General features: G+C 44.4%; 1 protein-coding gene across 6 annotated transcripts in view; it reads right to left on the bottom strand.

Moving 5' to 3' along the window:
* Positions 1-13,940, bottom strand: part of ADAMTS17 (ADAM metallopeptidase with thrombospondin type 1 motif 17) — a 366,725-nt gene that overhangs the window by 39,746 nt on the left and 313,039 nt on the right. The gene's annotated exons all lie outside the window — the stretch shown is intronic.

Raw genomic sequence — 13,940 nt, 5'->3', positions numbered from 1 at the left:
AGATGTTGTATTACGACACAATCGGGGCTAACAAGTGGTTTGTCCAGGGGTCCAGTGTCAACTTTGTGCCTCCCCAGAATGTGTGAAAAAGGAGGCTCTGGTATCGACTGAGTGTCTAATCTGTGCCAATCTCTGTGCTAGGAACGTTCCCCACATTCACTCAATCAAAGTAAGGAAACAGGTGCCTGTGTGTGATTCTCTGAGCATCTGTTAGAGAAAGACCAATTTCAGGTGGGGCATCAAGCAAGTCACACATACAACATCACAGCATAAAAAGAAGGGTGGGAAAGAGTCCCCAAGCTCCAGAAAATGCAGGCCAGGCCAAAGGCAGCAGCCACTGGCTCGGTCAACCCGCTCAGCCTCAGCTAGTTTGCTCCCAGACACGTGAGTGTCAACCTCACGTTGAGTCCTGAACCAAGGGCTAGGACACTTGACTCAGTTTCCCTGCCTTCACGAAGCTCAGGCAAGCGTGTGGTCCTCAGCGGGAGGGGAAAACATAAAAACAGACAATTTCTTTACCATCTCACAAGTGCTGGGAAGGAACTGGAGCTTGGGTTGGGTCCTGAAGGTCAAAGTGGAGCTGGTCAACCTAATAAGCAGGGCTCAGCATTCCGACGGAGTCCAGGAGGCAGAAGGGTTGTGGTGCAATTGACAAGTCTGGGATGTCTGGTCCACACCTTAAGGCTGGGGTGGGAGACAGGTGGCCTTTGGTGCACCCAGGAATCATGTGCCATAGGGCAAGATGATGGCTTTCCCCAAGACAGTGGTAGCAAGGGGACAACAGGCCTTGGTGGAAGCCCTTTTTTTTTTTTTTTTTTTTTTTTTGAGACAGAGATGGAGTTTCGCTGTTGTCACCCATGCTGGAGTGCAATGGCACAATCTTGACTCATTGCAACCTTTGCCTCTTGGGTTCAACTGATTCTTCTGCCTCAGCCTCCCTAGTTGGAAGACTCTTAAAGGGTGGAGATGACAGGGCCTTTGGTATGTGGGGTCAAAGAGAAAAAGAAGGCAACAAATGTCAGGCTCAGGACTCTGAGCCCAAGAATGTTGGTGGTGCCTCCACTGAGAGACAGCACCCAGGAGAGGAGCTGGCCTGGGGTGAAAGGGTGGCCCTGCTTTAGAGGCTGGGTTGAGGGGCCACTGGGCGCAGTGTCAGGCAGTTCAGCAGATGCAGTCTGCAGCTTGGGGTGTGGTCAGGTTGGAGACATAGGGCTGGAGTCATTAGCAGGAAGGTCATGGGGGAAACCAAAGGTAAGAAGGACTCATCCAGAGAGCACAGACACAGAGAAGACAGGCTGGAGGGCAGGGGCTTGGGGAATGCAAGCACCTGGGGGAATGAAAGCCTCCAAAAGGGATGCAGAGGGGGTGACCACCACCAGGCCAGGGATGCCGGGAAGGGACTGCACCTGTAGTGCTGGGGACTGAAAGGTGTCTTTGGATTTGGCAGCAGAGAGAGGCTGTTGGCCCAGAAGAGGCCTCAGGGGGAAGTAAGGGATGGATGGATGAAGGAGAGGGTGGTCTCAATGCCTCTTAAGAAATGTGGTCTGATGTCTGCAAAGTGGGGTCTGCAGACCCTCCCTCTCAGAGAGGAAGTGAACTTTGGAAACCGGCCTGCCCAGAGGTGCCTGGGAGTCGGAGGGGGTGTGTGGGGGCCTGTGAGCCTCCGGCCTAGGGTACTGTGTGAGGAAGAGGAGAGGACAAGGGGATTTCTGTGGCTAGGGAAGCACCGAGAGTGAGCAAGAGGCAGAAGAAGCCACTGAGAACAGACTGGGAGTTTCCTCCTGCAGACACATGGGGATGGGACCCTGCCCACAGGCGGTGCCTCACGTAAGTCATCCAGGGGCAATATCCAAGTTGTTGGCAGCTAAGGAGGAGGAGGCCAGAGCCCAGGGCCCAGGAGGACACCTGAGGGAAGGGCTTGGCCTTGGCCAGAGCTGGACTGCCGTCTCCCCTTGGGGTTTGGTGACGGGCCTGGGCTAGTGGATTACAGCATCCTGAAAAAGAGCCCAGCCTGAAGAGTGATCTTGTCCCTTCCTGTCCCAGGGAGACTTGGGCAGTCTGATCTGGAAAGCGAGATTGATCAGAGCTCTCACTTCTCATTTATTCTCTGCCCTGAGCTAGCCTGAAAAAACAGGCTCGCACCTACCCCTGGTGGGTCAGCCCTGTGACTCTAACATACATGTGGTCACCCCTCCAGTTTGTGCCCTTTTTTCTTTGTTTGTTTTTGAAACTGGGTCTCACTCTGTCACTCAGGCTAGAGTGCAGTGGTGCAATCTTGGCTCACTGCAGCCTCAACCTCTTGGGTCTCAAGTGATCCTTCTACATCAGCCTCCCATGTAGCTGGGACTACAGGCGTGCACCACCATGCACAGCTAAGTTTTTGATTTTCTGTAGAGACAAGGTCTCACTATATTGCCTAGCCTGGTCTTGAACTCCTGGGATCAAGGAATCCTCCCTTCTCGGCCTCCCAAAGTGCTAGGATTAGAGATGTGAGCCACTGCGCCTGGCGTGCCCTGTCCTTCTCTACCCGCTGTCTCATTCTCTTGCCCACTGTAACTCCCAGATGAAGAGGCATGAGACCTGCTGGTTTCCCTTTACAGAGGGAGAAACCAACCTGGAGAGACAGCAAGACTGGCCTCGATCCCCCCCATTCCTATGTAGGTGGGTCCCCTGTGCCTCAATTGAGGAGCTTTTTTATTCATATAATCCTACTTCCAGCACGGGTGCACCTGACCAGCCTCATCATGACACCCTGAAAGTTCAAGGTGCCCACATACTAAAATCAGACATTCTCAAATTCTCAGAAGGACCCTGGGGTTGGACAGACCCAGACTCAAGTCCTCACTCCACTGACTCCCCAGCTGTGTAACCTTGGGGGAGTCTGTGCTCAAGCCTCAGTTTCCTTCTTTGTAAGATGTTGCTCTCACGTCACAGGCTTGTTGGAGGCACGGCTGAGGTGACTTCTACCGAGCACTCAGCCCAGGCCTGACACTCCACAGGCCTGATAAACCCCAGCTATTACGACTGTTGTGACTGTTATTCTCCATCCAAGCATCGGTCTCGTTAAGAGGAGTTGCTGTTCCCCCAAAACCCTCTGGAATGGGCAGTCTATGTGGACAATCCAAACCAAAACAGAGATGGTCACATTCATCTGAATTTTTTTTCTAACTTTCAGTAGATTTGCATGATTCAGATAGGAGGGACAGGACACTCACAGCTGAAGGCCTCCGAGTACTGAATCTTATTTTGGATTTACCTCCTGTGAGCTTTGGGTCTGATATGGTTTGGCTGTGTCCCCACCCAAATCTCATCGTGAATTGTAGCTCCCATAATTCCCATGTGTCATGGGAGGGACCTGGTGGGAGGTCATTGAATCATGGGGGTGGGTTTTTCCTGTGCCGCTCTCATGATAGCGAATAAGTCTTGAGATGTGATGGTTTTATAAAGGACAGTTCCTCTGCACATGCCTTCTTGCCTGCCACTACGTAAGATGTGCTTTTGTTTTCTTTTGGCTTCTGCCATAATTGTGAGGCCTCCCCAGCCATGTGCAACTGTGAGTCCATTAAACCTCTTTCCTTTATAAATTACCCAGTCTCTGGTATGTCTTTATTAGCAGCATGAGAACAGACTAATATAGGGCTCCTCATTTGTAAATCAGGGGCAAGAGCATTGGGCGTGTGTGTGAGGACTGAATGATAAGTAAATATATTGGGCATGGGGCATCCAGGAGGCGCCTGCACAGGGGATGCTCCAGGCATGCACATCCCTTCCTTCTCTCCATGGCGCAGGACCAGGGAGAAAGCAAGCACTTCGCTCTGCTTTGCTGTGGGAGGCAAGGCCCTTCCCAGTGCACCTGCAACGCTGCTCTCCATGCATGTTATGGGCCTGTGGGTGAGAGGCTGTGACAGGAGCTGGCCAGCCAACAGCCCATGCTCCCAGGCCCTTCCCAGGAAAGACCAGCGTCAGAGGTTCCCATCTGCCTGAGACTGGGTCCCTCTCACAGCTCATGGCAGATGGCAGCCAGCAACTCTGTTACAAAAACAACCAAAACACACCTTTAACATGTGCTGTGCATAGTCCTGAAGACCTGTGGCTGCTTTTATTGAACAGATGTCTGCAAAGAAGGAGTGAGGTGGGGAGGTACAACTGTGACTTCACTAGCTGGGTTGTGATGTTCTCCCAGGGGATCTAGTGGGACACTTTACAGCAACACGTGAGGCTTCCATGCAGCCTTTCTCCATTTAAAACTCGAGAATTATGAGTTCTCATATACATGTCCCCGAAAAGTAATATTGTTCCCATATTTGCTTTTTGAAAGAGGAAATGAAAATCTGCAGCGCATTGTGAGGAGCCCTGCACCATCTGCGCATGTGCGCGTCTCTGGAAGCAGGCAGTTCTACTTGCAGAGAGGCCCCACGATGCAGAGAACACTGTCTTTTGCTAACAGTAAGGACTACTGAGAAACCACTTTCACCCTTAAATCCTGTAGAAAACACTGATTTCGAGGCTTCAGTGACTTAGTTCAACCCTAAGAATCGAGATGGGTGATCGGCCAGGGTCTTTCCATGTTTTCCTGAAAAAATCCTTGGGCCATGATGGTTAGTTCTCATTTGCTGGGGAAAGAGACAGAAAGGAAGGAAGGAAGAAGGGAGGGAAGGAAAGAAGGAGGGATGGGAAGGAGGGATGGGACGGATGGGAGGAAAGAAGGAGGGATGGAAGGAAAGGTGGGACAGCAGGGAGGGAAGGAAAGGAGGAGGGACGGGAAGGAGGGAAGGAAAGGAGGTAACGAAAAGAGGGAAGGAGAGAAGGAAGGAGGAAAGGAGAGAAGAAAGGGAGGAATGAGGAAAGGAAAAGAAGGAAGGAAGGGAGGGAACAAAGGCAGGCAGGAAGGTTTTCAACACTTTGATAAAATATGGTTTAAGGGAAAGTATTTCTAAAATAGATTCTCTGGTTATTACACCAGCTAAGCCTTTTTCAGAGCTTCCTATGTACCAGGCAATGTTCTAAGCACTTTACATGATTCAACTTATTTGATCCTTGCTTTGATCCTATAAAGATCCATTCTACAGGTGAGGAAACTGAGGTACAGTCTCCAATCTCACTCAGGTCACTGCAAATGCCATTAATTCATTCTTGTTTATGGCCGAGTAGTATTCCATCACATAAACATACGACAGTCTCTTTATCCACTTGTTGACTGATGGGCGTTTGGGTTGGTTCCAAGATTTTGCAATTGGGAATTGTGCTGCTGTAAACATGCTAGTATCTTTCTTGTATAATGACTTCTCTTCCTTTGGGTAGATACCCAGTGGTGGGATTGCTGGACCAAATGGTAGTTCTACTTTTAGTTCTTTAAGGAACTTCCACGCTGTTTTCCATAGTGGCTGTACTAGTTTACATTCCCACCAGCAGTGTAGAAGCGTTCCCTGATCACGGCATCCATGCCAACATCTACCATTTTTTGATTTTTTGATTATGGCCATTCTTGCAGTAGTAAGGTGGTATCGCATTGCGGTTTTGATTTGCATTTCCCTGATCATTAGTGATGTTGAGCACTTTTTTCTTATGTTTGTTGACCTTTTGTATATCTTCTTTTGAGAATTGTCTGTTCATGTCCTTTGACCACTTTTTGATGGGATTGTTTTATTCTTATTGTTTTGTTTGAGTTCATTGTAGATTTTGGATATTAGTCCTTTGTCAAATGTATAGATTGTGAAGATTTTCTCCCATTCTGTGGGTTGTCTGTTTACTCTGCTGTTCCTTTCACCATGCAGAAGCTCTTTAGTTTAATTAAGTCCCAACTATTTATCTTTGTTTTTATTGCAGTTGCTTTTTAGTTCTTGGTCATGAAATCCCCGCCTAAGCCAATGTCTAAAAGGGTCTTCCCAATGTTATCTTCTAGAATTTTTATAGTTTCAGGTCTTAGATTTAAGTCCTTAATCCATCTTGAGTTGATTTCTGTTATTAGGTGAGAGATGAAGATCCAGTTTCATTCTCCTACATGTGGCTAGCCAATTATCCCAGCACCATTTGTTGAAAAGGGTGTCCTTTCCCCATTTTTATGTTTTTGTTTGCTTTGTCAAAGATAAGTTGGCTGTAAGTATTTGGGTATATTTCTGGGTTCTCTATTTTGTTCCATTGATCTATGTGCTTATTTTTATACCAGTACCACGCTGTTTCAGTGACTATGGTCTTAGAGTATAGTTTGAAATCAGGTAGTGTGATGCCTCCAGATTTGTTTTTTTTGCTTAGTCTTGCTGTGGCTATGCAGGCTCTTTTTTGGTTCCATAAGAATTTTAGAATTGTTTTTTCTAACTCTGTGAAGAATTATGGTGGTATTTTGATGGGAATTGCATTGAACGTGTAGACTGCTTTTGGCAGTATGGTCATTTTCACAATATTGATTCTACCCATCCATGAGCATGAGATGTGTTTCCTTTTGTTTGTGTCATCTATGATTTCTTTCAGCAGTGTTTTGTAGTTTTCTTTGTAGAGGTCTTTTGCTTTCTTGGTTAGGTACATTCCTAAGTATTTTATTTTTTTGCAGCTATTGTAAAAGGGTTGAGTTCTTGATTTGATTCTCTGCTGGGTTGCTTTTGGTATACAGTAGAGCTACCAATTTGTGTACATTAATCGTGTTTCTGGAAACTTTGCTGAATTCTTTGATCAGTTCTAGGAGCTTTCTGGACTTTAGGGTTTTCTAGGTAAACGACCATACTGTCAGCAAACAGTGACAGTTTGACTTCCTCTTTACCAATTTAGATGCCCTTTCTTTCTCTTGTCTGATTGCTCTGGCTAGGACTTCCAGTACTATGTTGAAGAGGAGTGGTGAGAGTGGGCATCCTTGTCTTGTTCCAGTTCTGAGAGGGAATGTTTTCAATTCTTCCCATTCAGTATTATGTTGGGTGTGGGTTTGTCATAGATTGTTTTTATTACATTGAGGTATGTCCCTTGTAGGCCGATTTTGCCGAAAGTTTTCATCATAACAGGATGCTGGATTTTGTCGAATGTTTTCTCTGCATCTATTGAGATGATCATGTGATTTTTGTTTTAAATTCTGTTTATGTGGTGTATCACATTTATTGACTTGTGTATATTAAACCATCCCTGCATCCCTAGTATGAAATCCACTTGATCATGGTAGATTATCTTTTTGATATGTTGTTGTATTCAGTTAGCTAGTATTTTGTTAAGGATTTTAGCATCTATGTTCATGAAGGATATCAGTTTGCAGTTTTCTTTTTTGGTTATGTCCTTTCCTTGTTTTGGTATTAGGGTGATGCTGGCTTCATAGAATGAATTAGGGAGTGTTCTTTCTTTCTCTGTCTGTGGAATAGTGTCAAAAGGAGTGGTACCAATTCTTCTTTGAATGTCTCATAGAATTCTTCTGTGAATCCGTCTGGTCCTAGACTTTTTTTGTTGATAACTTTTAAATTACCATTTCAATCTCGCTGCTTGTTATTGGTCTCTTCAGGGTATCCAGTTCTTCCTGATTTAAGCTAGTAGGGTTGTATTTTTCCAATACTTTATCTATCTCTTCTAGGTTTTCTAGTTTATATATATAAAGATGTTCATGGTAGCCTTGAATAATCTTTCACATTTCACTGGTGTCAGTTGTAATATCTCCTGTTTCATTTCTTAATGAGGTTATTTGGATTTTCTCTCTTCTTTTCTTGATTGATCTTGCTAAAGGTCTATCAATTTTATTTATCTTTTCAAAGAACCATCTTTCTGTTTATCTTTTTTTATTATTCAATTTCATTTAGTTCTGCTCTGATCTTGGTTATTTCCTTTCTTTTGCTAGGCTTGGTTTGTTCTTGTTCCTCTAGTTCCTTGAAGTGTGACCTTAGAATATCAGTTTGTGCTCTTTTAGTATTTCTGATGTAGATGTTTAGGGCTAAGAACTTTCCTCTTATCACTGCCTTTCCTGTATCCCAGAGATTTTGACAGGTTGTGTCATTACTGTTGTTCAGTTCTAAGAATTTTTAAATTTCCATCTTGATTTTGGTTTTGACCCAATGCTCATTCAGGAGCAGGTTATTTAATTTCCATGTATTTGCATGATTTTGAAGGTTCCTTTTGGAATTGATTTCCAGTTTTATTCTACTGTGGTCTGAGAGAGTGCCTGATACATTTTCAATTTTCTTAAATTTATTGAGGCTCGTTTTATGGCCTATCATATGGTCTATCTTGGAGAAAGTTCCACGCACTGTTGAATAGAATGTGTATTCTGCAGTTGTTGGATGAAGTCTTCTGTATATGTTCTTTTAAGTCCATTTGTTCCAAGTAAATCCATTTAAATCCATTATTTCTTTGTTGACTTTCTGTCTTGATGACCTGTCTAGTGCTGTCAGTGGAGTATTGAAGTCCCCCACAATCATTGTGTTGCCGTCTGTCTCATTTCTTAGATCTATTAGCAATTGTTTTATAAATTTGGAAGCTCCAGTGTTTAGGTGCATATCTGTTTAGGATTGTGATATTTTCCTGTTGGACAAGGCCTTTTACCATTATATGATGTTCCACTTTGTCTCTTTTAACCACGGCTGCTTTAAAGTTTTTTTGTCTGATATAAGAATAGCTACCCCTGCACACTTTTGGTGTCTCTTTGCATGAATTGCCTTTTTCCATCCCTTTACTTCAGTTTATGTGAGTCTCCTAAAGGCAGCAGATCGTTGGTTGGTGAATTCTTATCCATTCTGCGGTTCTGTATCTTTTAAGTGGAGCATTTAGTCCATTTACATTCAATGTTAGTATTGGGATGTGAGGTACTGTTGAATTTGTCATGCTATTTGTTGCCTGTGTACCTTGCTTTTTTTTTTTTCTTTTTGTTTTTTAATTTGTATTTTTGTTTTAAAGGTCCTGTGTGATTTATGCTTTAAAGAGGTTCTGTTTTGATGTGTTTCCAGAATTTGTTTCAAGATTTAGAGCTCCTTTTAGCAGTTCTTGTAGTGGTGGCTTGGTAGTGGCGAATTCTCTCAGCATTTGTTTGTATGAAAAAGACTGTATCTTTCCTTCATATATGATGCTTACTTTTGCTGGATACAGAATTCTTGGCTGATAATTGTTTGGTTTGAGGAGGCTGAAGATAGGGCCCCAATCTCTTCCAGCTTGTAGGTTTTCTGCTGAGAAATCTGCTGTTAATCTGATACGTTTTCCTTTATAGGTTACCTGGTGCTTCTGTCTCACAGCTGTTAAGATTCTTTCCTTCATCTTAACTTTAGATAACCTGATGACAATGTGCCTAAGTGATGATCTTTTTGCGATGAATTTCCCACGTGTTCTTTGTGCTTCTTGTATTTGGATATCTAGTCTAGCAAGGCTGGGGAAGTTTTCCTCCATTATTACCTCAAATCTATTTTCCAAACTTTTAGATTTATCTTCTTCCTCAGGAACACCGATTATTTTTAGGTTGGTCATTTAACATAATCCCAGACTTCTTGGAGGCTTTGTTCATACTTTTTACTTTTTTGTCTTTGTTGAATTGGGTTAATTCAAAGACCTGTCTTCGAGCTCTGAATTACTTTCTTCCACTTGTTCAATCCTATTGCTGAGACTTTCCATAGCATTTTGCATTTCTATAAGTGCGTCCAATGTTTCCTGAAGTTTTGATTTTTTCTTTATGCTATCTATTTCCTTGAATATTTCTCCCTTCACTTCTTGTATTGTTTTTTGGATTTCCTTGCATTGGGCTTCACCTTTCTCTGGTATCTGCTTGATTAGCTTAATAATTAACCTCCTGAATATTTTTTCGGGTAAATCAGAGATTTCTTCTTGGTTTGGATCCATTGCTAGTGAACTAGCGTGAGTTTTTGAGGGGGTGCTAAAGAGACTTGTTTTGTCATATTACCAGGGTTGGTTTTCTGGTTCCTTCTCATTTGGGTAGGCTCTGTCAGAGGGAGGGTCTAGGGCTGAAGGCTGTTGTTCAGATTCTTTTGTCCCATGGGGTGTTCCCTTGATGGGGTACTCTCCCCCTTTTCCTATGGATGTGGCTTCCTGTGAGCCGAACTGAAGTGATTGTTGTCTCTCTTTTGGGTCTAGCCACCCAGCAAGTCTACCCGGCTCCAGGATGGTACTGAGGCTTGTCTGCACAGACTCCTGTGATGTGAACCATCTATGGGTCTCTCAGCTGTGGATACCAGCACCTGTTCCAGTGTAGGTGGCAGGGGAGTGAAATGGACTCTGTGAGGGTTCTTAGCTTTGGTGGTCTAGTATTCCATTTTTCTGCTGGTTGGCCTCCTGCTGGGAGGTGACGCTCTCCAGAGAGCATCAGCTATGGTAGTATGGAGAGGGACCAGTGGTGGGTGGGGTCCTACAACCCCCAAGATTATATGCCATTTGTCTTCAGCTACCAGGGTGGATAGGGAAGGCCCATTCAGGTGCAGGGAGGGGTGGGCGTCTGAGCTCAGACTCCCTTTGGGCTTGTCTTGCTATGGCTGCTATGGGGGATGGGGTTGAGGTTCCCAGGTCAATGGAGTTGTGTACCTAGGAGGATTATGGCTGCCTCTGCTGAGTCACCCAGGTTGCCAGGGAAGTGGGGGGAAAGCCGGCAGTCACAGGCCTCACCCAGCTCCCACACAATCCAAAGGGCCAGTCTCACTCCCAATGTGCCCCCTCAACAGCCCTGAGTCTGTTTCCAGGCAGTGGGCAAGCTGGGCTTGAGAACTTGCCCCAGGCTACCTGCCTCCCAGCTGCGAAAGAAAAGGGCTTGGTTCTGCCCCGGCCTGTGGAAGCTACACACTGGATTTGTGCCCTCCCCTGAGTTCTGGCCAGGAGGCTTCTTGCCCGTTCAAATTACTACAAAGTTCAGTTGGAGAATTCCTTCTCCCTGTGGTGTTTCCCCCCGACTCCTCTGGCTGCCCTCCCAATGGATCCCTGTGGTGCCAGGCAGGAATGGCCTGCTTGGGGACCCAGGGAGCTCCCTTTCTCGCTGCTTCCTCTGCTTCTGTGTTTCGCTCGACTCTCTAAACTGACTCAGCTCCAGGTAAGGTCGGAAACTTCTCCCGCAAACAGACCTTCATTTTCTCCAGTGGCGGTGTGTGTTTGGGAGAGGATGCTCTCCTTTTCCCACTTTCACAGTTTGGGCACTCACAGTATTTGGGGTGTCTCCCAGGTCCTACAGGAGCAGTCTGTTTCCTTCAGAGGGTCTGTGGGTCCTCTTGGGGTTGCTGGTTTGTTCTTGCAGTTGATCTGGGGCTAAAATTCATGATGTGAATCTCTGCACTTTGCTCTGTCCATCTGAGTTGGAGCTGCCAATCCAGTCCCATCTGCCATGATTCCTGACCACGTTTCTATTTAGCTATTCATCTGTCAATGAAAATTTGGGTTGCTTCCACATTTTGACTATTACAACTAATGCTACTTTGCAGCACTATTCACAATAGCAAAGACATGGAATCAACCTAGATGCCCAACGACAGTGGAATGGATTAAAAAATGTGGTATGTAGACACCAGGGTATACTATACAGACATAAAAAAAAAATGAGATCCTGTCCTCTGCAGGAACATAGATGGAGCTGGAGGCCATCATCCTTAGCAAACTAATGCAGGAACAGAAAACCAAATGCTGATGTTCTCACGTATAAGTGGGAGCTAAATGATGAGAAAACATGGACACAAAGAGGGGAACAACAGACACTGGGGCCTACTAGAGAGCAAAGGGTGGGAGAAGGGAGAGAAGCAGGAAAAATAACTAATGGGTACTAGGCTTAACACCTGGGCGATGAAATAATCTGTACAACAAACCCCTGTGATGTGAGTTTACCTGCATAACAAATCTGCACGTGTACCCCCAAACCCCAAATAAAAGTTTAAAAAAATAAATAATGCTACTTTAAATATTTGTGCAGAAGTTTTTGTGTGGACGTATGTTCTCATTTCTGGGAAGATACTTAGGAATAGAATTGCTGGATCATACAGTACCTCTGTGTTTAACAATTTGGGGAATGCTAGACTGTTTTCCAAAGCAGATACATCATTTTACATTCCCACCAGCAGTGGATGAAGGTTCTAGATTATCACCATCATCATGTATACTTCCTATTATGTTTTTTTTGATTATAGTCATGCTAGTGGGTGTGAAGTGGTATTTCATGGTTTTTTTTTTTGTTGTTGTGGTAAAATATACATAATGAAATTTACCATCAAATCCATTTGTAAGCTGTACAGTTCAGTGACATTAAGTATATTCAAATTATTGTATAGACACCACCACCATCCATCTCTGAAGCTTTTCATGTTCCTACACTGACACTCTGTGCCCACTAAACAATAACTCCCTATTTCCTGCTCTCCCTAGCCCCTGGCAACCACCATGCTACTTTCTGTTTCTGTGAATTCACTACTCTAGGTGCCTTATATAAGCAGAATCATACAGTATTGTCCTTTTGTGACTGGCTTATTTCACTTAGTATAATGTCCTCAATGTGCATCTGCGTTGTAGCCTGTGTCAGAGCTCTTTTCCTTTGTAAAGCTGAACATGGAAATCAACTAAGAGGAGACAAATAACCTAATCAGATAATGGGCAAACAATAGAAAAAAAAATCACATGAGAAGAAATGTAAGTATTTCCTGATATGGGTTGGCTCTGGGCCCTCACCCAAATCTCATGTTAAATTGTAATTACTTGTGTTGGAGGAGGTGCCTGGTGGGAGGTGACTGGATCATAGTGGGGGCTTTTCCCTTTGCTGTTGTCATGATACTGAGTCAGTTCTCAGGAGATCTGGTTGTTCAGAAGTATGTTCCACCTCTCCCTTCTCTCTCTTCCTCCTGCTCCAGCCAGGTAGGAAGTGCCTACTTCTCCTTTGCCTTGTGCCATGAGTGTAAGTTTCCTGAGGCCTCCCCAGCCATGCTGCCTGTACAGCCTGCAGAATTGTGAGCCAATGAAGCCTCTTTTCCTTATACATTATCCAGTCTCAGGTAGTTCTCTGCAATGTGACCACAGACTAATAATCCCCCAAACATCTGAAAATGTTCAACCTCACCACAGAGCAGGGGAGTTAAAAAAAAACAAATGAGGAGGTGCCCTTTCACACCCATCAGACTGGCAACACTAAAATATGTGACTAAGCCACATTTGGCCACGATGGGAGAAATGGTTCTCACATGGTACTGGTAGGACGCTATCGACAGGTAACCCCTTTAGAGTAAAGCTCAAGGTGTGTATAACCTATGCCTTATTCCACTTCTAGGGATAGTTTTTTACACATGTGCCCAAGAAAACCAGAAAATGACATTCACTCCATAATTCTATAAACCCCAAATGGCAATCCAGTGTCCATTAGTGGCAGAATGAATACATGTGTAAGATGAAATCATATAGAAAATGAAGGCACCAGAGCTACAGCAGCAACACGGAGAGTTCCCAGAGGCAAGACAGATGTACATACCCTAAGAGACTATTTAAGACACAACAAACAATACTCTGTTCTGTTTGTGGGTATATACATACATAGTGCAAGTCTGAAAATTTGGGTGGGATGAGGTACATATATACCAATGGGGAAAGGAGGAGAATGGTACTAGGGAGGGGTCAAAAAGGACTTCCAACATATCTGTAACATATTATGACTTAACGGATATGAAATGAATACAGCAATTGTAAAGATTTGTTAAAATTGGGAAGTAGAGACGTGTTTATTAGTTAATCTCGGTACTTTTCTGTACTATGAAAATTTTTATAAGAAAAATACTTACAGAAGCTATAGTCAGGCCGGGATGTACTAACTGACATTGGCTGCAGTGAGTGGTTGAGAAAATAGGCAACTGAACACGTGCTATCCGGTGTGCGACCACACCTGCACTCCAGCCCACTGAGGCCAAATGTTGCCACGCCGTTCATTTTTAAAAGTAAGGCTGAAAATCCAGAGTCTTACTGCAATCTCCTGATTTAAAAATGTTGGAAATGAATCCTAAAACCTTTAGACGCCTGTGTGGGCCAAG

The sequence above is a fragment of the Papio anubis genome, chromosome 7 (genome assembly GCF_008728515.1).
Source record: "Papio anubis isolate 15944 chromosome 7, Panubis1.0, whole genome shotgun sequence".
Taxonomy (NCBI): Eukaryota; Metazoa; Chordata; class Mammalia; order Primates; family Cercopithecidae; genus Papio; species Papio anubis.
This window is presented reverse-complemented; position numbering and strand designations above follow the sequence as displayed.